Below are 23133 nucleotides of genomic sequence, written 5' to 3'. Positions count from 1 at the left end.
TTAAAAAAAAAAAAAAAAAAAGAGTACACAATAAAGATCAGTTACTAAGAGTTCACTTATTACATTCATAAATATTTAGTTAATACATAAATATTTAGAAAAATGTTTATGGTTAGAAGTTTGGAAGAAACAGGAGTTTTTCCCAAGCCTCACTTTGGCTTTAGAAAATGAATGTAAGAGCAAACGGAGAGGGTGGCTTTAAAACCTCACATATCCATTTCAAAGAGAGTGGCTCAATAGACAACACCATTCAACAAATAGCTGCCTTTTCCTATTTGAACATATGGATTTTTCTGACAGTAGAATCATGGTCAAGTAAGCTATTGGCACACCCTTATGATCAAAGTCCCTACTTTTAAATGAGTCTTTTTAAAAAGACACCCTTTGAAGTGAATCCCTATTCAGGTAATTCTGGTGAGTTTCCTGAATAGCTGTCCTGAAAGGTGGAAATATATCCAGGTGCCGAGGGTTCGGATCATTTTGTTTCATCTATATGGCCTCTCCCAGAGATCAAAGAAGGGAGGACCAAAAAGGCTTGGAGCCCCTGCTTCTAATAGGAGCTCAGCATGAAAACGTCTTTTATTTCAAAGTTTAGTTTCATTCGGACTTTTTCCTATAGCGATATTATGGAATTTGTTTTTATGTAATCTTTTACCGTACTTTACTTGGATATAATTAGAGTGTGTTGCAATGTTCTTTTCTCATTCCAGATATTAAATATTCCCAGGAGTGTAACTTCATTGAGACATTCATTTCCCTGTGTGCTGTATTGCAAAAAACACTTTTTGTGTCTTCTCCCTTACTCCCTCTGTCTTCTAATTCACCCAACACATTGGCTTTACTCAAACATGACTATCACTACATCACCACCCTTGGCAAACTAGGGAATTCCTAGTTCCCACTGACTACCACAGAATGGGGAAAGAAAGTGATTTTAACTGAGGGCCTTCTTGTGCCAGTTGCTTTTCAAACATCCTGATATTTGATCTTCACATCCACCCTGAAGGTAAAATATTTTTATTATTTCAAAAAATATGTATCACATATTTAACAAATGTCCTCATTTTATGGATGATATATGAATGTTTTAGAGAAATTATACTAGTTGTGGGTGGTCATACAGCTTTTAAGCAGCAGAACCTATATTGGAACCTAAACTCGTGTGGCTTCAACAAAACCCTTGTTGTTTTCATCACCCCATTCCATCTGCCATGAAATTTGTAAGCACCTTAGTCCTGTCTTCAAAAAAAATTTTAGCCTTATCTTTCTCTGTCTTCAAACTCTCTACTCCAGAGAAAAGAATGATTCACTGTTTCTCGATCACGGCTTATACTTGACTTTCTCCCTCCTTCTACACATACCGTTTCCACTCCTTGGAATTCACACCCTATCTCACTTGGCCCAAATGCCAGCCACTCATTAAGTCATTAAGACTCAGCTAAAACACCACCTTCCCTATACAGGCTTCCATGATTCCTTAGCCAGAAATACTTATTCCAATGATGACCTTACATAATTATTTCTATTACTGTCATATTAGGCATGATTTTCCACCTGGTTCACATGCTGGCCCCCTGAGTAGCAAGACTGATTTATTACCTCCATAAATCGTGCAGCAACTAATCTAGTGCTTTGTACTAATAGGCACAAAGAATACATGTAAGGAATGAATGAATGAATGAAAAGATGAATAAACAATCATTTAAATATTTCCGTCTGGCAGGCAATGTGACAGAGCAGAAAAGACATAAAATATGTAGTGAGGAAATCTGAATTACAGTACTGATTCAGCAAATTTCTATGACGCTTGAATGAGTAATTTAATCTTTCGGAGACTCCATGTTTTCATCTGTAGGATAAGAATAATGATAATCTCAAAGGTTATAGCACTTGAGATAACATATATGAAAATAGTTTGAAAACTTTTAAGTATTACATAGTTTTTAAGTAAACATTCTTCTACATTTAGAGCTACAGCTCCATAGTGTTTAATCACATACTAACTTTAAAAGAACTGACTACTTGTTCTTTTTAAAAGCTGTGGATATACTCATATCTCTTTTCCAGTTTCAATCTGTAAGTACAAAAAGTTAAATTCCATGTTTCAATTTTAATATATTTTATCCACCAGGTTTTCTCATATATTTTTGTTCTGAAATGTCCAGGAAGGTGATTAGGGGTATATTTTTTAAGTTTCTACACTTGGAGATTGTGTGTGTTGTTGCTGGTTGTCACACTTGGCATGCTGCTGTCGTCATGCTTGGCCGAATCTGCAGGAAGCCTGCTAAGGCTGTGACAAGCAAAAGTAGATGTATGTTTAAACAGTGACATTAAGAGTACCACACTAAATGAGAAGAATTAAAAATTGGGTAATGGAAAGGCCAGTGATTAATTACTTCAAATTCCTTCAATCAACAATCATTTTAAAACATTTTCTTGAATATCATTACTAAATCTTATTCAGCTTTGAATGCTAGCTCACCCCAGGGACTACCACTCAGTAGGTGTGCAATAAAGAGTGAAAATAAGACATTGTTCTAGGCCTCATGGTGATTGAAATTTCACGTGCTTTATGATCACTGTTTCATTAACTTCCTAAATGATTATATTGCCTGCAGCATTTGAATCCACACTCCACCCTAAGACCTGAGTGAAATCTCTGCAACACAGTCAAAATCATGCCACTCCCTGCTTAAAAATCTTTTAGAAACTGCCATTACCTGTAGACTAAAGCCCAGTTCCTAAGCATTCCCTATAAGGACCTTCAAAATCTGGCCTCTGACAAGATTCGGGTACAATCTCCCAACACTTTTCCATTTATACCCTCTTTGGATTATCACTGCCAGGGTACTTATACTTTCCCACAAGGGCTATGCCCCTTAACCCCCCTGTTCCCTTCTAAGCAGAATTCCCTTTGCTAGAATGTTCTTCATTCTCCTCTGGAAAAACACCATTGCATCCTTGCAGACCCCCTGTGTCCCTCATCTCCCCTCCAGTACTTCTCTGATCATTTTACACCTTTATACACATTTTCTTGGGTATAATAAGATGTGGCAGCCAAAAAAGTGATAGAATTCTTAGAATTCAAAGGCATGTTGCACATGATTTTTTCCAACAAAGAACATTATTGATCATTTTAAAGCAATAAATGGGACTCTTCTCTCCACTGACCAGACAGAATCAGTATCATGTATCCATCATATCACCAACACCAGTCTACTAACCACCTACACCTGGCAGGAGAAAAGCCAGAAAATAATTGCTAGGTCATTGTACCCTTGCTGAGGAGATAAATTGATACGCTTTCTCAGTACTTGGTCGTTCTCCAGCTTGCTGGAGAGGGTAAGGGAACCAGATCTGGATGAGAAAAAGGCTGGGGAAACTAACAGGACCCTGTGAGAATACTGGATTATTCCATGCACAGTGTCCATACAAGCTGGATAAGCATGGTTTGGCAACGTTCAGAGTCTGAGAAGGTCCAACCAATAGGTGCACACAGTAGCAGGAACCTGAGTGGCAACCAATACTCGATTAAATTAAATTCATGACCACAAATCTGAAATAGGCACGCAAAAATGCCCCAGTGATCCTCTAACCTTCCTCTAGTATATGTCCAATTCTTCAGAACTACTATTTCAAGATTTCTCATCTCCTCAGATTGCCAATATCCCCTCATCAGCTCATTACTTTTCTTCACAATTCCACTGAGAGGAAAGAAGCAATAGTGAATTATCTCTTTCCTATCACCAGTATAAAATTTCCTGACCTACGGGCATTGACAGCCATGTCTCTGCCTTCCTTCCTCCAGTAGGGCATTGAAGTGCTCGAACCCGTCAAAGACACGTGCCTCCCAGAGCTCCTTCTCCCCTCCTCACGCGCCTGAGTCCTACACTTTTACCGTTTCTCTCCTTCGTTATTAATTTTTATGTCTCTACAATATCATTTCCATCAGCATGTAAATGAATTTAAGTTCCTTCTGTCTACAAACAAAAGCAAAGCAAAAAAGTTAATTGACCCAATTTCTCTGCTCTCCTACCTAGCAAAAATTCATGAGTTATCTGTACTTGCGAGCTCCGCTCTAATTATTAATTTATACTATATTAGTCTATACTATAATTATCAATCTATACTATAATTTTGATAGTATAATATGATACTATATTAATTGTATTATGTATGCCATAATGTATACTAAACATATACTATATTATAATATACTAAACATATACTATATTATAATATAGTATATTATACTATAAATGTATACCATAAATGATCATTAATTTTAAGATTTTTAATAAATCTGTAATTTATTACAAATTTATAAAAAGATTGTGCCATATTCTTGAATCTGAAGAGCTCAAGAATTTTTTAATTGTTTTATTAGACTTAAAAATTATCTTTGAGATTGAACATCATGAGGTTAAAGACAGTGTTATATCCTTTAAACACATCAGGTTCTTGCATAGATAAGGCCATAATAAATGTATAATAAATGTATGTAAACTGAGTAATTCATTCTCATCAAATTAAAGTTTAATTTAGTTTAGATTTTTTAACACACTTAAAAATATAAGCTCAAATACTTGAAATCAGTTTTTTCTTTGATCCTGGTTTGGTTATCTTTGTAATGCTATAAAATTAATTTAATTGTACATTTTCTAGCTAAAGGATTTAGTTGAAGATAAAATATTGGGAGTAGAGATGTACCATTTATGTGACACTTAAGGAATATATTTTGTATATGTATACTATTCTCTAATATATATTCTCTAATCTATCTATATATGTATTATGTATATATGTCTCAATATATTCTCTAAGCCTAATAACTTGGGGATAATTATTAATATCCACATTTTACATAAGAAGAAATCAAGCTCACAGAAGTAAAGTGTCTTGGCCAAAATCCCATAGTAAGTAATGAGACTAGAATTCCAACCCCCAAAACTATGATTTTCCACTACATTACTCAGATGGTTGACAGGAGGGGTTTGGTATAGCTGCATAGCTTATCTTTAGAGTAGAAATAAATGAATATCTTATTTAAGTAAAACAACAAAAAGCTAAATATAGTTATTCTAAGAACCAGAAACTCATTTCAAACTGGCTTTCCCATTCAGTTTGGGAAAACTGGAATCTCTTCTTGTTCTTCATTTGTTTCACATATAAATTAAGGATAATGTTATTAGTTTACCTTTTAGAATTTGTAAGAATAATTAAATTATTAATAAAATTATCAACCACCTGGAGAATTTGTTAAAGCATTTATTCCTCTGAGCTCTTCCCCAGAAATTTGTTTCAGAAGGTCTAGGGTGAGGCCTGAGATGCCAAATCACTAACAAGCTGCTTGGTGATAGTGAAGTTGCTCATCAGAAACCACACTGATTAACACTGCAATACAGTTTTAGCCTTTAATGTTCCAAGACTATTTATTACCATCTTTATCTCTCTTTTTTCACCATTTATTTAACACCTACTCTATGCATATGACTATTTAAGTAAGTACTATCCAAGCTGCAAGTGCAGTTGTGTTTTTCCTCCTATGTTCTACAATTGAAAGCTTGTTTCAGGTCTCAAAGGTCTAACTTTTGAAGAGACACCTTCTCTATTAATGTGTTTCTGCTCTCCCATAGAATGAATGATAAAAAGATTCCTATTTTGGGCAAAGCAGTTGACTCAAGAGCAAAAAGTAACTGAATTTCTAAGGACTAAATCCTAAAACTAAAGGTGCTAGGAGACAGACATTTTGGCACACTACTCTTTTCTTTTAGAACCTTTCTACTACAATGACAACTTGAAGAAAGTAGATGTTTATTTCAGGGTCTTGTTTAAATTAAACTATGGATTTGATCTAATTTGCATCAGTCTCCAGATGAATACATGTATATCCTAATTTTCTATAGTGTTGTACATAGTCTGAATTAGCTGAGGAATTCATTGTAATTGTTTGCCTTTAAAAGAAAATTGGGCCATTGGGATTAGTAGTCTGAGAATTGCTAGAATAATGTAGTGATTTGGTTCCAACAATAGAACTTTTCAGGTCTGTTTTCTGATACGGCTCTGAATGATCTCAGATGTCAAAATAACAAAACAAAAAACATAAGTAATTTAGAGTTTTGTTGAGGCAAATGTTTATATTGTCACTTAATCCTCACCACAAATCTGTGAGGTAGGTGAATGTTACTATTTCTCATTCTTGTAAAGGAGATTCCCAAAGTTAAATGCATATCCTTAGATGTTCTATAGGGAAGAAAACTATGCATTGACTAATTTGTCAAACTCAGTGTAAGCCTTCATGAAGCTTCCCATTACCATTTAATGGTTCATGAGGTAATAACCCTTGATTTAATTGGGCTTCTTGGTTTTTTTTTCTTGAAATTCATTCATTATTCATTCATTCATTCAATACTGAGCACCTACTCTGCCAGAAACTGTTCTAGGCACTGGGAAACATATCAGTTGACACAACCTCCAAAAATCCCTGTTCTGGTGGGATTTATTCTATTGCAAGGAGACACAAATAAATAAAATATATAGTGTGCTAGACGGCAATATGCCCTGAGAAGGAAAACATAGCAGGAAACAGGATGGGAATTAAGAGGTTAAGGGTTAAGGGTGAAGAGAGCAATATCATGGAGGTCAGGGAAGGCTTCACTAAGAAAGGAGAGAGTCTCGTATGTTGCTACTCCAGGCAGACAGTAACCACACAGGCCCTGTGACAGGGGCACCCCTGGTGTGCTCAAGTACCATCAAGGGGCCAGTCCAGCTAGGCTGGATCAGAGAGGGGGTAGGGGAGAGTAGGAGGAGGTGAGGTCAAGGCGGTTAAGGGAGCCAGATCCTGTAGTGCAATGAAGGCCAAGGCAGGGAATCTTGACTTCCACTCTGAGTGAAATGGGAGCCATTGGAAGGCTTGGAGCAGAGGGGTGACATGACCCAACTTTCGTGTTAACAGAATTGCTTTGGCAGATTATTGAGGATAGATCCTGGAGGTAAGTTTTGCAGCAGGAAGACCTAGTAAAGTGATCATCGCACTAACCTGTGTGAGAAGTGATGGGGTGTGGAGAGGAGTGATGGAGAGGGGTCAATTCTAAGTACATTCCACAGGTAGAGCAGACAGAATTTTTGGATGGACTACAAATGGGTTGGATGGTTGGAAAGAAAAAGAGGAATCAAGTACAACTTCAAGGTCATTCATTCTATTAGCAAAAAAACAAAAACAAATCAAAAAAATAAAAGTGCTCACTCAAACAGGTAAAGTTACTACTGATCACAAATTACAGGAACTTCTTTGACAATTACATTGTACACTTCAAAGCCCATCAATGAAAAATAGCCTTTGCTTCTCCATTCTCCTTTGCCTGACTCTCTGAGGTTTGAAGGATTGCAGTAATATTTTTTTCATTATATAATATATATATATATATATTTCATTTCACAGTATAGTTTGGGGAAAGAGTAGTAGATGGGGGTCAGAAGATCTGCATTTGAGCATTTGATTCTGGGTCAGCCACTTACTAATATTTAAAAACAAAGACAAAGCACAGGTAAATGTGGAGGAGGAGGCTTTTTAGGGCAAGGATGGCTGTCCATGGGCCCCAAGGCTGTCCCAGGATGGCATTGACTGGGTGAATTCACCATTCCCATCACTTTACCAGATTGGATTTACAGGCACAAACTCTGCACATCCAGAGTTTCTTAGATGGTTGATGAAAAAAGAAACCAACAAGAAGAGCCAAAGTATGAACTCAACATTTCTATTTCCATCATGCTGAAAATGCTGCTCCGTCAGACAGATCAAATACCAAGTGTCTGCAAACAAACATGCACACACCTACACATATCTCCCTTTCTCTTGGATTAATGACAGTGCCAAAGAGTCTGGACAGTGCTTTGTGGTTGGCCCTGCACCTGTAATTTTAGAGTTATGATATTAATGCTTTACTTCTTATACTACATTGTTTTTAATTTAAGGTACACCCATTTTGTTTCTCAGTTTAAAATGACTAAAAATAGAATATCTGCTTTTATTTTTAGAAAAACAGGCATTTTAAAAAAAAACGTCCCCCTTTGGTGATCTCTTCTTTTTGTTCTTCAAGTTAGTAAAGCACTTCCTAAATAGCTTATGAACCGCCCTGAATAAGTTGTATTACTGCTGTTGTTTTCTGGTCCAAAGAGTCAGTCAACAGCTGTGCAGACCCTGAGAAAAGGTTTATTGAGAGGAATGTTTGTTTCCATTCATTCACCTTAGTTACCCTCCTATTGAGATCAAAAGGTCCAACCTTGTCTGATGTAACAGCAAACCCACATTTTCCTTCTCTTGGATTTTAAGGACAAGCACTGCAAAAAATCTCTTACTGATGCAAAAGATATTTTTCAATGATTTATTTCTTAAAGAATGCTGATTCTAAAAGAATCTTTTCCAATTTCAGATCCCTCCTGTAAGTCTCTTAGTTTTAAATCTTTGTGTGAAACTGTAGTCAAGCCACATTCTCTTGTCACATAAGTGTTATTTCACTTCCCAAGTGCTGAAGGCCTTCCCCTGGTCTCTGAAGCAGGATTTTAGTATCACAGCCCTGGCTGTCTACACAGGAACCACACTGCTGTCTCTTTCTCCATTACTTATTTTTGACCTCAAGGAGCTGGCCAGTTCACACATGTTTGTCTGCCTTAGGTAAATTTGTTTATTTCCTTGTTGGACTTAAAACTTGTTCTGTGATTTACAAACTCCATTTTTTTTTTTTTAACTGTGGAACTTTTTATTCAAGTGAATTTCTTTGATGGAATAGCCCAGTATACAAAACATATAAAGCAGAGCTGCTGGCAGGGGTTCCCACCCTCAACCCCTTCCTTCTAAGGTAGACTCAAGGCCCCTCTGCCCAGTCTCCAGGGCTCCTGGGTCATTGTTTGAGATACTCAGGCCTATTTAATCTACTCTGGGAGTAATTTTCCAACATGTCAAGGAAGATGAATTACTGACTGAATGCTACAAATGAGTACCTTTTCAATAATCTCTCTCAAGAATATAGAATACAAGCATCAGTGTATAAAATGTAAAAATAATGACACAGAAGGAGCAGCAACAAAAAGCCACCAATCTCTTAAACACATTTCTTAAAGAAAATGCTTTGATTACAGCATATTTTTTTTACAAGTTATGATGTTCGTTTTGATGCTTTTAAAGAATCGATAATAGCTTTTAAAGATGAGGCAATTCAGTAATAATCTTGAGGTATTGTAATACTGCAGTGGAGGGGGCATGCAAGACTTTAACACCCAAAGGAGGGCACATGGAGGTACTTGGAAAATAATAATGAAACCACGATGCCTATACAGCGGAAAAGGCTTTTCAGGTGTAGACTTTCAAGGTTTTCTCTTGTCATCAAATACCATTTCAATATCCCAGTAGAGAGGAAAGAGTAGGAGCAAATTGCTATTCAATAACTAAGTTGTAGTTAACATGTTTTAGAACAGTTATTGGGAACTAACATTTAGAATTTGTTTTCCTTTGTAGACTTTATAAAATGCCTACTATACTTCAAATGACTCATTATTATTTCTCTAATTCTACAGCAGGAGAATCAGTTGTTCAGATGAGAAATGAGAAGTTGATAAGTCAAATAGTAAGAGAGGAAAAGAGAACAAAAATTTAAGAGACAGTTAGTGATAGAATGGACATTACTTAATACCTGAATGAACATAGCTTGAAGTAGAGGAGAAACTAGACGGTTTTCAGAAAAGTTCTGTTCGGGTGATTGGTAGATCATAGTAACATTAACCAAAATAGGCATTAATCAAAATTCAAAGTGGAGAATATTCTGACTTTAAGCCATGCTATTTGGCTTCATATTTGTACTCCATTTTTCAGAAACAAAATACTATTGGGTACTATGCAACCATATACAACATTCTGATGAAACAGTTAATCCGATGTTGATTGTGGTTGCCAAATGGTCTAAAAAAATCAAGCTAAATAAATAGAAAGTGGAACATTAGCCGAGTGTCTGTAAAGTTTGTGTTTAAATGCTATACCTGATCATTGTACCTATATAAATAAAAAAAGATAGCAAACTGGGTCTCCTCCAATAAATGTTGAAATTCATAAAAGATAAAACATGGAACATAAAAATTGTGAATCACTAACATATATAATACTGTACATCAACTATACTTCAATTTACAAAAAAAGATATGAAACAAATGAAATGCTGTTTCTTTCTTACCCTGGCTTTTCATAAAAGCTAAATATTCTCTCTCTCTTGAGACTGTGAAATTGTTCACAGGTTCACATATGTCCCTGATGTTCTAACAGCTAAGTGTCTTGGGGAACTTTATTACTCTGACTCATGTTTGGCCAGAATGATTCAATATTAGGGAATTAATTCACAAGGTCAGGACTGGTCTGTGCATTTGAAACATTAAACAGAAGATTTTTTTTAAAGGAAATGTCATGCATATTTAGAGGTAAAGCTGTTAATGGGACGGAACACTGCACTGAGGGTAAACAGAAATCATTTCTCCATCACCCCAACCCCACAGTATGCTATTGGTTTATGAGGTATATGTTCTGGGTGAGCCATACAAAAATATGTCTACAGCAATTTGAGGCAGATTACTTAATTTAACAACATTTGCCTGCAAAGAAACATTCTTTACAGACAGTTCTAGTTATTATTACAATTTTTATAGTGCTTTAAAGTCATTATTTGAAGAAGAAAGTCATCATTTCCCCCTCCCAAAACTCAAATAGTTTTAATTCTGCAGAAGTTATTAAAAGGGTAAGTGGAGTATAGAAATAAAAAGTGTGTGTAACCTGTGTGAGGGCTTTGGCCTTGAAAGAAAAAAAGCAAGAGAGAAATAGTGTGGTAATTTAAAAAGTAGCAGGTTCAAAGAGAGGGTATTTTCAAGATACAGACAAACACTTGAAGAGGTGGGTGAAGGGATAGCAGAAAATAGAGGGGAATTTAGGGGAAAGTAAGTGATTAAACAAAAGAGAGAGGTAAAATCGTGCCACAGTTGCCCTCTTCTTAGCCTATTTGAAATCTTATTTATCCTTAAAGATCCAGATCAGTGTTTTCCAAATATGCTATGCCTTAAGCCCTGCTATATATACATTAGTATATATATATATATATATATATATAAAACAGCTAAAGACAAAATATTCAGGTTAATATATTGAGAGAAAAAATAGCAAATCTGTGATGCAGAGACCTGACATTTATCAAAGCTAATGGTTTACAGACCTTCTTTAATTATCATAGGTGTCTGGTTTGGGGAATGTAGTACAAATAGGAAAATAATTAATGGATTCCTTAACCTCTCTGCACATGGGGAAATATGAGACTGAATTCTGTCTTTAATCATAACCTTGATAACACTGTTCTTGGCTACTGGTTAAGCATATAATTTTTTATTTAGCACTAATTTTGCTTCTGTAACTCTCCCCAGTTAGACTGGATTTTCATAGTGAAGTGCTTTATGTACAGGAACACTAAGTAAGGAGGCTGATTTTTCATCTCCTTTTTTACTGGGCCGCCTCATTCAGTTCAAGTTGCATCAGTAGAACTGCTGTTCGACTTTCTTTTCCGTGGTAGTTTGGAAGGAGAGAGTAAGATGAAATAGAGGCTCCAGGCATTGGCAACAGCTGGAAGGCATCCCTAATTAGATTCCAGGCAGACTTGGGCCATGTTTATAATTTTCCGTATGCTGGCTTACAGTTTCTTTTAAAAAGGATCCCAAAACAACATGAAAATTTAAAAAGATTTGCTGCACTTGTATATGTCACACAATACAAAGCTGTTTTCTTGAGCACCTTAGCATGGAACATAGAATGGTAATCACTGACTCCTAACCTAGGGGATGTTACTTTTTTTTTTTTTTTAAGAAATGTAAAAGAAGCAAACCATTGTGTTCAATATACAAACAAATCAGTGGGCATGAACTATGAGAACATATGTTGTGCATTTGTGCGTATGGTTTTGTGCTCAACAATAGAGAGAGAACTTGGAGTTGTTAGGTTTTGTTTTTCAATGTTGTATACTGGAAAGATGGATTTAAAATTTTCCTACTCGATGGAATTAAAAAGCACATTTGTTGCAGAAGAACTTTAAAGACCCATTGCCGTTCTCAAATAAATGGTTAGCTGACTTAATTTTACATTTTATTTTCCAATAAAATGTATTGCTTATTAGCTTTGCAGTCATACAGGATTTATTTTTGTATTCACTTTTCTTAGGAGAGGTTTCTGAAATTAATTTTTTAAAAGAAGATGTTTAACGATGGTAATAAATATACATAAATAAAATAGAAACAAGATATGTAAATAAAAGCTATGTAAATTTAAAAATACCTTAGGCAGAGCTGAATATAAAAGAACTGTCATCATCCCAAAGCATCAGACATCACATTGAAGCCTTAATGCTATTAACTTACTATGTAATGAGTCCTCCTCAAGGCCTGCCTCCATAAACCTAGCCTTGCCTAAAAACATTTCATAATTGTGAGCAGCCCACAGTTATTTAAAACACTAATTATTCTAAAGTAAAATGTATTCTCTATGTACGACAAAATACATAATTATGTAGGTTCGTCTTACCTGTAGAGTTGCAACAGCTTGTGAACTGGTCCATGGCCACCATTCTCTTCGTTCTGCCATTTTTTTCCCATTAAGCCACTGAAATTACCTTACTAAATTGCATATTGGATGGTACTCTCGACAATGGGGCGCCTACGTCTTGCTTGGCACAAACAACCTCTTGCTATCCTCCCAGACTCCTTTCTCATCACTCCTCCAAGAATTCTTTCTCATCACTCCTCCAAGTACCCAAGTACCTACTTACATCTGATCATGTCACAATTTCATGAACTTATCTCTTTTTCATACTTTTATGCCTTTTCATGCTGTTCCTTTTGTAATGCCTTTTACCCCTTTCTCATCCTGTGATTTATCCTTCAAAACTCAAGTCAAATTTTACTTCCTTTGTTTATTCCTGCAGACGGGTTTCTCCTTTTTTATTCACACATTTTATTGACACTTACCAGTACTACAGTTCTTCAAAGGCACAGGCCTTGTCTTAAAATTTTAAATTTGCCTTGTATCTGACATTACATGGCATATAGTAAACAGTCACTAAATATTTATCAAGTGAATATGTGTCTTACTTGTTTCTAGTATATTTGTAATATTTCTTAATATTTTTGCTTTTCATAGCTTAGATCCTCTTCTATTTTTTCTTAACTCTATATGTTCTAAGGGAACAATATACTAACAGCACCCTGTAAAAAAAGGAGGCTCCTTTATTATTATGAATAACTTGGATCCTAATTTTTTTTTATTCTAAGTGTTTATTTTTATAGAGTAGGCTTTATCTCACTTTCTTGCAAAATCACTATCCTCCCCAATATTATTCTCATATTTTTAGACAAAGAAATTTTAAAAGATATTTTAATTTTTTTTCAGCTTGGGCATATAGCTCAATGAATATTCAACTTCTCCAGTGTTGACTTGAAAAATTATTATATTTCAATTCAAGTCTGTTTTGTTAACTAGTCTCATCTACTCATTCAGTCTTGTTTAAGAGATGGGGTTCAATGAATACTTGGTTATAATTTAAATTATATCTTGTTCCAGATAATTAGAGAGAGGCCTAAGTCAGTTGGAAATATAAAGACAACGAAAAGAGAAAGGGAAAAAGAGAAATTATCATCAGACGATAATCCAAAGAGCTACCATTTGGATATAACTGGCAAAGAAACGTAAATATATATTGTACATTTTCCAGATATTTTACATCCACTTGTATTTTATCACTAATATCAATATATCCTGTGGATAAACAGTTATCTTATATCTCTACTATAAATTTCAAGTCAAAACTTTTAAAGTTATAAGATTGTTTTATCCTTACTGAATAATTTAATTTTACTTATTATAAGTGAAAAGATTTTTTTATTTTTTACATTTCTTAATATATTAATTTTCTGATTAAAATCAAGATACAATAGGGAGAGGCTGAATTATGTAATTTCTCTTCTCATAAGTAAGATGATGTGTTATTATCCCAGAACAACTTGGGAATGAGTTTTGTTTCTTTCTGTAGCAGCTTTGGACATAGTCAGTTTGCTTAAGTTGGAGTTACGTGATAGCTAAACAATTTCCAAAAGGTAATTTTCATTAAAAAAAAAAAAATCCAGAGAAGAAAATCCAAAGCCTTCTCTGATTTAAAAAAATGATGGTTATTTTCAACCACATAAGCAGGAAAGTTCCCCTTCCTAACCAATTTTAAATTCCAGTTAAGCTTCTTCTGTCCTTACTTATATTCAGTGGGATTAGAATACTTACCATAAGCTATCATTTTCATAACTTATAAATACCTTAATTCATTCCTTAGCCATATTTCCTTGAGCTTTTGTTTTGTGGAGTGTTTTTCTGTTTCATCATGATTGGGTTACACATGTAATAAGAACTCAATGTGAAGTAAATGTTAGCAAAGCACTTAGTTTTCATAAACTATATAATGGTTTATATAGATATACTTATACTCTAATTTATATATAATAAATGTATGTGAGTCGAAAAGAACATTTTGTGACAATAGCTAATTTCCTTACAAAATAAACAAAACTTATAAAATAATATAGACTAGATAAAATAGAACAGAATAATCCAACCAACTTGCATTCTTCCTAATAGAAGTTAATTTACATGAAATTTTTTCACATAAAAAAATACATCAATGAAGATAAACAGGTTGCATGTATATCTACTAGGCAGTATCATTTAAGTTTCTGATATTGGGACTTTTTAACCTATAAAAATGACACTTTATACCTAATAGATATATTAATAAAAAGATGATACAATGTTAAGAAGTCATAAATACTATTTAAAAAATAAAGCAACTTAAGGAAAAAGAGACTGAGAGGAATTGCCCTATTTCTGTAGGGCACACAGGGTGAAGAGGAAACATTTGCAACTTGAATGAAATGAGGAATAAGGTAAGCCCACAGTTGGTCCAGGCTGAGGGAACAACAGGGACAAAGGGGCTGGGATTGGAGCCGGCTTGGTGTTGTTGAGAAATGGTCAGGACGCTGGTGTGGAGTGAATGAGCAGAACATGGTAGGAAATGAGAACAGAGGCAAAAATCAGGGACCAGACCATGTATGGTCCTTAACACAAGAGTGATGAGATGCCACAGAAAAGGTTTTGAGCAGATGTGCCATGATCTAATTTATATTTCAAAATGGTTTTTCTTGCTTTCAGTACCTCAGCCGGACTGTATGAGGCAGAGGACTCCAAATTCACAAAATAAGGTTAGTGTGTCTCCCAGGATAGAATGGAATTTGCTTTCTCTTCTCATAGCCACTTGAATACTGGGCTAAGTCAAGAGAAGCTGGTTCACTGTAGGTTCCAGGAGCCTCCATAGCTTATTTATCTAATGCTGGCCATCTGGCAAGTGTAGGGCCTTGTCCTTCATCCCAGGCCACTAGTGGAAGAGTTTGGTGGAGTTAGGGCAGCATCGTAAATAGGCAGCTCACAGGTCATTTCCAGTCCCTTCACTGAAGCACCTGTACAGTACTATCAGAGGATCAGTGAGGATCAAAGAGTCCATTTATTTTGGCCTCTGGACAAGATCAAAATCTCTAAGAAAGAGACTTGTTCATGGTATTCTTTGTTTCTATTAAGATTACAAAATTGTCATTTGCAATGTTTTTTAAAAAAAACACTCTTGTTTTAGCTACTCAGAACTTCATAAACTATTCCCTATTCAGCTAAATATTTTCATGTTTTGCCCCAAGCAGAGTGAACATACTTGCTCTAAAATTTGAGCAATTGCCTTTAACGTTTTTTGAATATTTCAGCTATAGAGATATTTCAGGCCTTTTTATAAAAAGTGTGAGCTCAAACATGCTTAATGTGAAAACACATTAACTTAGAGATTATATTGTCTAATTAAAGACATGGTTATCTTTTTCCCTCATCTCAATGAATATATGTCCTTTATCTTTAGTTCAGAAACCTTTATAATTGTAACAGCACTTTAATCAAAGGTAATCAAAATTAGTGTGCTTTGAAACTTTATTTTCTTAACACATTTTGGTTAAATCAGTGCTCTTTATCCTGAGGCATTATGAGCTGTTGGCACATTTAGGTAAGTACTTGTCAGTAACCATGAGGATACCTGGGTGAGGTTTTAGGTTTGCTAAGGCTACAGTCTACACAAACTGCAAGTTTCAATACACAGAAAAAAAAATTCTGACCAAATAAAATAAAGTGGAACCGAGTAAGCATGTTTAAGTAGATTTCAATAACATTTCTAAACTTTTGGTTTAAAAAGACTCAGTTACCATACTACAAATGGCTTAGAAACATTATCTTCATAAAATATTAAACCATAGCCCCTATTGCTGGAAGATACTGAAAGGCAACATTTTCTTTAAAAATCACATTAAAAAGTATAATAGCAACATTATTGTTCCTACAATGTAGAATCTGTTAAAGGATTTTGAAGAAAGGCAGCACGACATTGTAGAAATAACACAAGATGTGGAATCAGAAAGCCTTGTTTTGGACTTTGAAAGTTGTGGTTTTAAACACTGTTTTGGGGCTTCCCTGGTGGCGCAGTGGTTGAGAGTCCGCCTGCCGATGTAGGGGACACGGGTTCGTGCCCCGGTCAAGGAAGATCCCACATGCCGCGGAGCGGCTGGGCCCGTGAGCCATGGCCGCTGAGCCTGCGCGTCCGGATCCTGTGCCCCGCAACGGGAGAGGCCACAACAGTGAGAGGCCCGTGTACCGCAAAAATAAATAAATAAATAAATAAAAAATAAAACACTGTCTTTCGCTATGTGATCCTAACTAATTCATTTTACCTCCCTAAGATTCAGTTCCCGTAACCATAAATGAGGATTATAACAAGTATGAAGTTTAAATAAAGCAATATGTAGACTGGAAAGCACTCTGCACATGTCATTATTATTTTCATGGTATTTACTGAGCTCTAGTCATATGAATTTGGTGCTTGGAAAAACCAAACAGATTGCATCCTAGTAGTTTCTCTTATAATAAAAACTCTGGCACAGCCCCTGCAGGATGGCGTGGAACCTGGGCTTCTGAGTATTTCTGTTGATTCTTTTTTCCAAATTTTCTTTTTAATTACATAATCACTTAGATTACCATGAGTCCACGTAGATTTAGGACCTAAAAGAAGTTGGTTAATCAGTTGAGTTAACATGTAACTAATACCAGTGTGTCCACTTATTTTAATAGATTTTAATGAGAATTTGGGGGAGGGGAGGGGGAGGTAAGTATAATACATCTGCCATAACTGCTCAAGGACTTTCTCAAACTAGACATAAGTGCCACTGGATCTGGCAAAACTCTGTGGCTTTTAAAGTGGCTTTCGTGTGTTCCTGATAATGAGTGTCTCCGTTTTTCAGTTCCTGTTCTACTCTTCCATTAGCCCCTGTCTATGTTAAAAGTACCTTGATCTCCCTTTCCTCGGATTTCTCCAATAATTAATTGCGTCCATCTGGCATAGACTCAGAAACAGATGCTGTGTGCTCACATATGCTAAAGAAAACAGTTAAGAAACTGAGAGGGGGGATAAAAAAGAACATAGCTCTGTTTGTAGGGGAAAAGAAGGAGACCAGAAATAACATAAGACAGATAAGTGCACAGAGAATAATAAAGAGGAAGCATTACTGCATTAGAACAAATTGGAAATTATTTTTAAGAGCTTCTGGACATCTGGCTCCTGGGGTGTAGGTGTTGAATGTCCATGGACCTTTCAGAAACAGCACAAATTTAAAAGGCACGGCTCTATTTTCAGTAAGTGGGCCATTGGTGGATTGCTGGCCAGTATGAACTGGCTTCATCTCTCTCGCTACTATGAGATAAATTCCCACCTATTGGTAATACCTGTACATCAAAAAATGCCTGTAACTATGGAAATCTTTGTCCTTGGGACAGTTAGTGCAGTGAGAGATAAAAGAGATAGATGTGGGCTTCTAAAGTACAATCTATGTTGAACTTTAAATGAATGAAGATATTTTAGTTTTTTGAAACATAGAGCTTCGTAAGTATTTTGTTTGAGGCAGAATTTGAAATAAACATTTTATTTATTTTCTTTTATAAGTATTTGAAATATATATCCTCATTAAGGATGAAAACAAGCAAATAATATGAATTATGGTTTATTTACATAAGCTTGAAATTTTGTTCTATTTCATACTCCTTTCAGATTATACTTTTTAAGATCAGAGAAAGCTACTGTGGAAACCTTATATATTAATTTCAAGGAAAAATCTGTGTTGATTGCAAGGAATATTTTTTATTTGCTGGGAAGGAGGGAGGCAAAGAGAAGGGAGACCACTGTTAATAGATTTCCATATATTCAGATATGTAATGGATATGTTCAGCTATCTAATGAGATGTCAGTGACTCTAGGAAACCAGAGGACATCCTTTCAGAAAGTCTAAAATAGATTTTGGTTTTAATATATTATTTTAATTACTTCTTTGCTGAGAAAGCCATTAGAAACCCAGAAGAGTAAAGTTATAAAGAACCATACTCATTTACTTAGTCCTAAAGCTTGTTCTAGAATGCTTTCAATATATTTAAAAACATTGCCTTTTTGAATCTCACATTTCTTGAAACAATTTTATTTTATTTAAACATGTCCCACATCTTTGACATCAGTGACCTTATTATCACTTCTTCTACTTTTTGAATCTGATTTTGTCCCCAGAGCACTTAATCTTCACTTCCATCTAAGGTATTTAACATTCAGCAGTTTTAAAATCATTTCTTATGCTATCACTGATTATTTTTTTTTTTTACAGATACTAAAATTGGAAATACTTTTTTACCTCTTTAAATATTTCCTCCCTTAATTAATTACTATGCATTTTCACTAGGTCAATCTGGTGCTGCATTTATGTGGACAATATTTGGGGCCAAAAGGTGCAGGTCCTATTTGAAATTCAAACTATTACTGAGAATATTGCATTAAGTTTGTATTAAATCCATAGAACTAAAAAAAAAATGGTATATTATGTTTACAAAGTATACATATGCCTCAAGACTTTAAAGAAAATAGAATGTATTTTGTTTACAGTCTCCTTGGAAAGCAGAATGAACTTCAAACTGTAAAAGATTGATGAAATATGATTATAATTACTAGCAAATAGAAGCCCAAGATAAATGAGAAGATGTGTCCACTCTCCACAAGTTCTAAGAGAGAAGGGCAGGTCTTTGAAGCAGATTGTCATAAGTTTTTGCCATGCTCTCTTCCCAGAGTTCTAATTATTGAATCAGGATACTCTACAATCTTTCAGCATAGAGAACACATGGTTTGGAGCTCAACAGACCTCCATCCAGATTCCAGTTCTTCCACTTAAATTTCTTAAACCCCACTTTCCTTTTTATGAAATGAGGATGCTGTTACTTTCCAAAGGCTATTCCAAGAATGAGAGATATTGTTGGTTTATTGCTAGATATATGGGTAGACACTCAATAAATTGTAGCTGTTATTGCTGAGTCTATGCTATTTTGATCTTAGCTTTGAATACAGACTTCAACCATGACACCAAGATTCCTGTTGTCAAGGATATTTTCTGACATTGATATCAAACTTCTAAAAATGTGTGTCATTGCTGTGTTCTCCATCTGAGTGCTGACTGGCAGATCCATCTTGATCATGTCCCAGTTTTTATGTGAACCATGTATCTAAACTGGAATTTTTGGATAAGCCTAAAAGATATGCCTCTCCTACCGAGTACTGGTCTACTCTAGCCTACAGGTGTCTTGGCCCTACCAGCTGTCACTCAGTCTGGTACCTATTTCTCAGCCCTCTATTGCCCTCTAGTGACTGCTTTCAGCACTACCTCATCCAGGGGGTTAGGAGATTTTAAGAACAGTTAGCTGAATTGAAAATCCACAGTGGATTAAATTACCTGCCATATTTTGAACATTAATACGTGTGTGAAAAAATTGAAAAGCAGCTATTGAAGACTCCTGAAAAGTAAATGTATCAGAATACTGAAGATGTGTAGTATCCCAATGTCAAAAAGAGAAAAGTATGGATTTTAGGAACAAGACTGATTAATTGATTATGGTGCCCTGATTAAAAATTCTACTTGACTAGGCAATTGATTATTATTAAGTTAGTAATCAGTGATCATTAGAATCTACCTCAGATTCATGGAGAAGAAATCATGCCCGCAAAATATCACTTAATTTTCTTTTGGCATGCCAACATCAGGGGAAGTTATAGGTATACAATAGCTCAGTTTCAACAAAGTTTATAGAAAAGTCAATCCTTTTAAGTAAAAAAAAAAAAATAGACTTAATGCTAAGTAAAAAGTTGACTGAGCCATTCAAAGTGAATTGAGTGATAAATCAAAGTTAATCTGAGGGCAGGTCTCCAGTAACATTTTATAAGACTTTGCTCTGAGTTAGTGCTGTCCGCTCAAAGTCTTTAACACATGATTCAAGTGAAGACATATTTACCAAAATTAACAGAGGAGGAATAGCTAACATACTGGATGACAAAATCAAGTATCTTCTGGGTCATTAAATGGCAGGAAGAATGAGAAAAAAAATCAGGAAATGGGAAATTCTCTGTGTAGATTCACCAATTAAACTGTTCTTCTGCAAAATGCAGGAAACCTGGCTTAAGAAAATTATGCATGAAAAAAAATAATAACTTAGGGTTTTAGCTGCCTGTGAACTCATCATATGCCACCCACATGAACTTCCAAATAAACTGATGTGAATCCTCACAAAGTGTAGACTGCACATCAAGGAAGGTAATAGTCCCACTTGAACTTTGCACTGTTCAGACTACATCTGGAGTATTATGTTCAATTCACAGTGCCAGATTTTTAGAAGGACACCAACAAACTGGATTGCGGGCCAAGGGGGAGCTCTGACAACCTCATAGCGTGAGGATTGGCTGAAATAGCTGAGACAACTCAGAAACATGGTAACTATCTTCACATATTTGAAGAACTATAATGTAGAAGAGAGTCTGCATTTATTAAGACTCCAGACAAGTAGAGCCTAGATCAATCCAAATAAGAAGCTTCTATTAGCAAACTCTTCAGAAATAAAATGAGCTGTCTGGCTCTTTACAGTACTGTTTGGGCTTTTAATGCCTTTCTCATATATCTTTAACTTCTGTGATTCTGGTTCCTTTCCCTTTTTTACATTTGTTTCTTCAAACATGGAAACCTTCATTTATTTTTTTTTATTCCTCGATTCCTTCCCCCAGACTTGTGCAGAGTTGGACAAGAGAGTGCCATAAACAGAATTACACAGTATCCGGGCCAAACCAGTATGCCAGTGCTCAACTGTGTGCAGATTTCTTTAAGAATAGGATGCCATCCCAGAACAGACTCCAGAAAAAATAATTCTTATTCCTATGCCTAGTTATGGATAATCAGACAAGCATAGCCTCTTAATACGCAAGCCTTTATAATCAGTGACTATAAAAATAAAGAGAACAGGGCTTCCCTGGTGGCGCAGTGGTTGAGAGGCCGCTTGCTGATGCAGGGGGACACGGGTTCGTGCCCCGGTCTGGGAAGATCCCACATGCCGCGGAGCGGCTGGGCCCGTGAGCCATGGCTGCTGAGCCTGCGCGTCTGGAGCCTGTGCTCCGCAATGGGAGAGGCCACAACAGTGAGAGAGGCACGTGTACTGCAACAACAAAAAATAAAAAATAATAAAGGGAACACAATCACTTTCGCATAAGCCTAAGGAGCTGGTGAGCAGCATTTTGATATTCATGTTACAGAACCAAATAGAATTTATATAACTCCAGAATTTGTAGGCCTTTTGAAACAAAACCAACCTCTCTCTCTCTCTCTCTCTCTCTTTCTCTTTCTTTTATTCCCTCCTTCCCTTTCTACCTTTTTTTCCCCTCTTTCTTTCAAGATTTATCTCACAGCTGTTGCATAACGTTTCTCAGAATGATTCAGTGTCCCGTTCCTATGTTTCTCTTAGGAATAAGCTGTTTCCTTATTACCAAACCAAACCGACTGCCAGGTCCAGGGCTCATCTGGCTGGTGCTTCCTACATCTGCTGTACTAGGAATAGCTTTCCCTTCACCAGCTGGCAGCAAAGCAACCATGAGGGTGCAAGAGGAGGCAGGTTTAGGGGGAGCATAAAAAGAATGGGGAGGATGTAGAATAGAAATGTCCTTTCCTCTCTGTGACGGATTTCCTTCAGGACAGCTCTGGACAGCTGAAATCCCTTCAAAGGGAGGGAAATAGAGAAGCTGTTCTTTCAGAAGCAGGTTTCTCCTTTCAGACAGCCCCATATTATTATTCCTGTGTAATCACTTTTCAGTACATTTTATTAGAACTTCTTTTTATTTCCTGAGAAACCATGTAGTTTGCATCTGTGTAGCACGCATTTCTGTGGACCCCTAGTGTCTTGGCATTTACAATGTCTGATTCCCAGACATTCCCAGGTTAAAAGTAGGAAAAACCTAGGAAAGAAAATCCCTCCATACTTTTTTTCCTCCAAAAAGCCTTTAAATGTCAAGTGGAGGAGAGGCTTTGAGCCATAATAACAATGATCTTCATCTGCTCTGCAGGCTTGTTGGGAGGCATAAGGAACTAATATGATATGTATAGAGTAGGGTAACTCTATACATTTCAAAAGTGCTTTATTAGTGATGAGAACATCTGCTGCATCTCTTTATGCCTTCATTTCTTCATATTTAAAATGACACTAGCATACCTAACCCATGGGGTCATTATGAGAAATACATAGGAAGAAGGTGGTAAAGCCCTTAGCACAGGGACAGGCCTAGAGTCAAAGCTCACTAACACTTGGCTGTTAACATCATTCCTGTCTATTTTTAAGTTGGACATTGAAGGGGCCATCAGTGAGTATCTGTGGAATGGCAGTGGGTCATTGAATACCAGTCCTAGTTCACTGTGTGCAGATCATGAACTTTGTTGAGAAATGGCAGATTCTAGCGTGTGCCTCCTCATCTTTTGTCCATATGCCTTTTCTCCCTCCTCTGATGAAAGTCAAGCATAAAGGAAAGAGATGGTCTCTGGTATTCACTGTATCTTCACTTCTAGCCAGAAAAAAATGGTGTCATAGATGAGATCACACAT

The 23133-nt window shown here is 35.9% G+C and overlaps 1 protein-coding gene across 1 annotated transcript in view; it reads left to right on the top strand.

Annotated features, from left to right (window-relative positions):
• ARSJ (arylsulfatase family member J) overlaps positions 1-23133 on the top strand; it is a 66539-nt gene that overhangs the window by 11811 nt on the left and 31595 nt on the right. The window lies entirely within an intron of this gene.

The sequence above is a fragment of the Lipotes vexillifer genome, unplaced genomic scaffold, assembly GCF_000442215.2.
Source record: "Lipotes vexillifer unplaced genomic scaffold, Lipotes_vexillifer_v1.1 scaffold1219, whole genome shotgun sequence".
Classification (NCBI taxonomy): domain Eukaryota; kingdom Metazoa; phylum Chordata; class Mammalia; order Artiodactyla; family Lipotidae; genus Lipotes; species Lipotes vexillifer.
The sequence above is the reverse complement of the archived record's forward strand: the minus strand, read 5'-3'. Positions and strand labels throughout refer to the sequence as shown.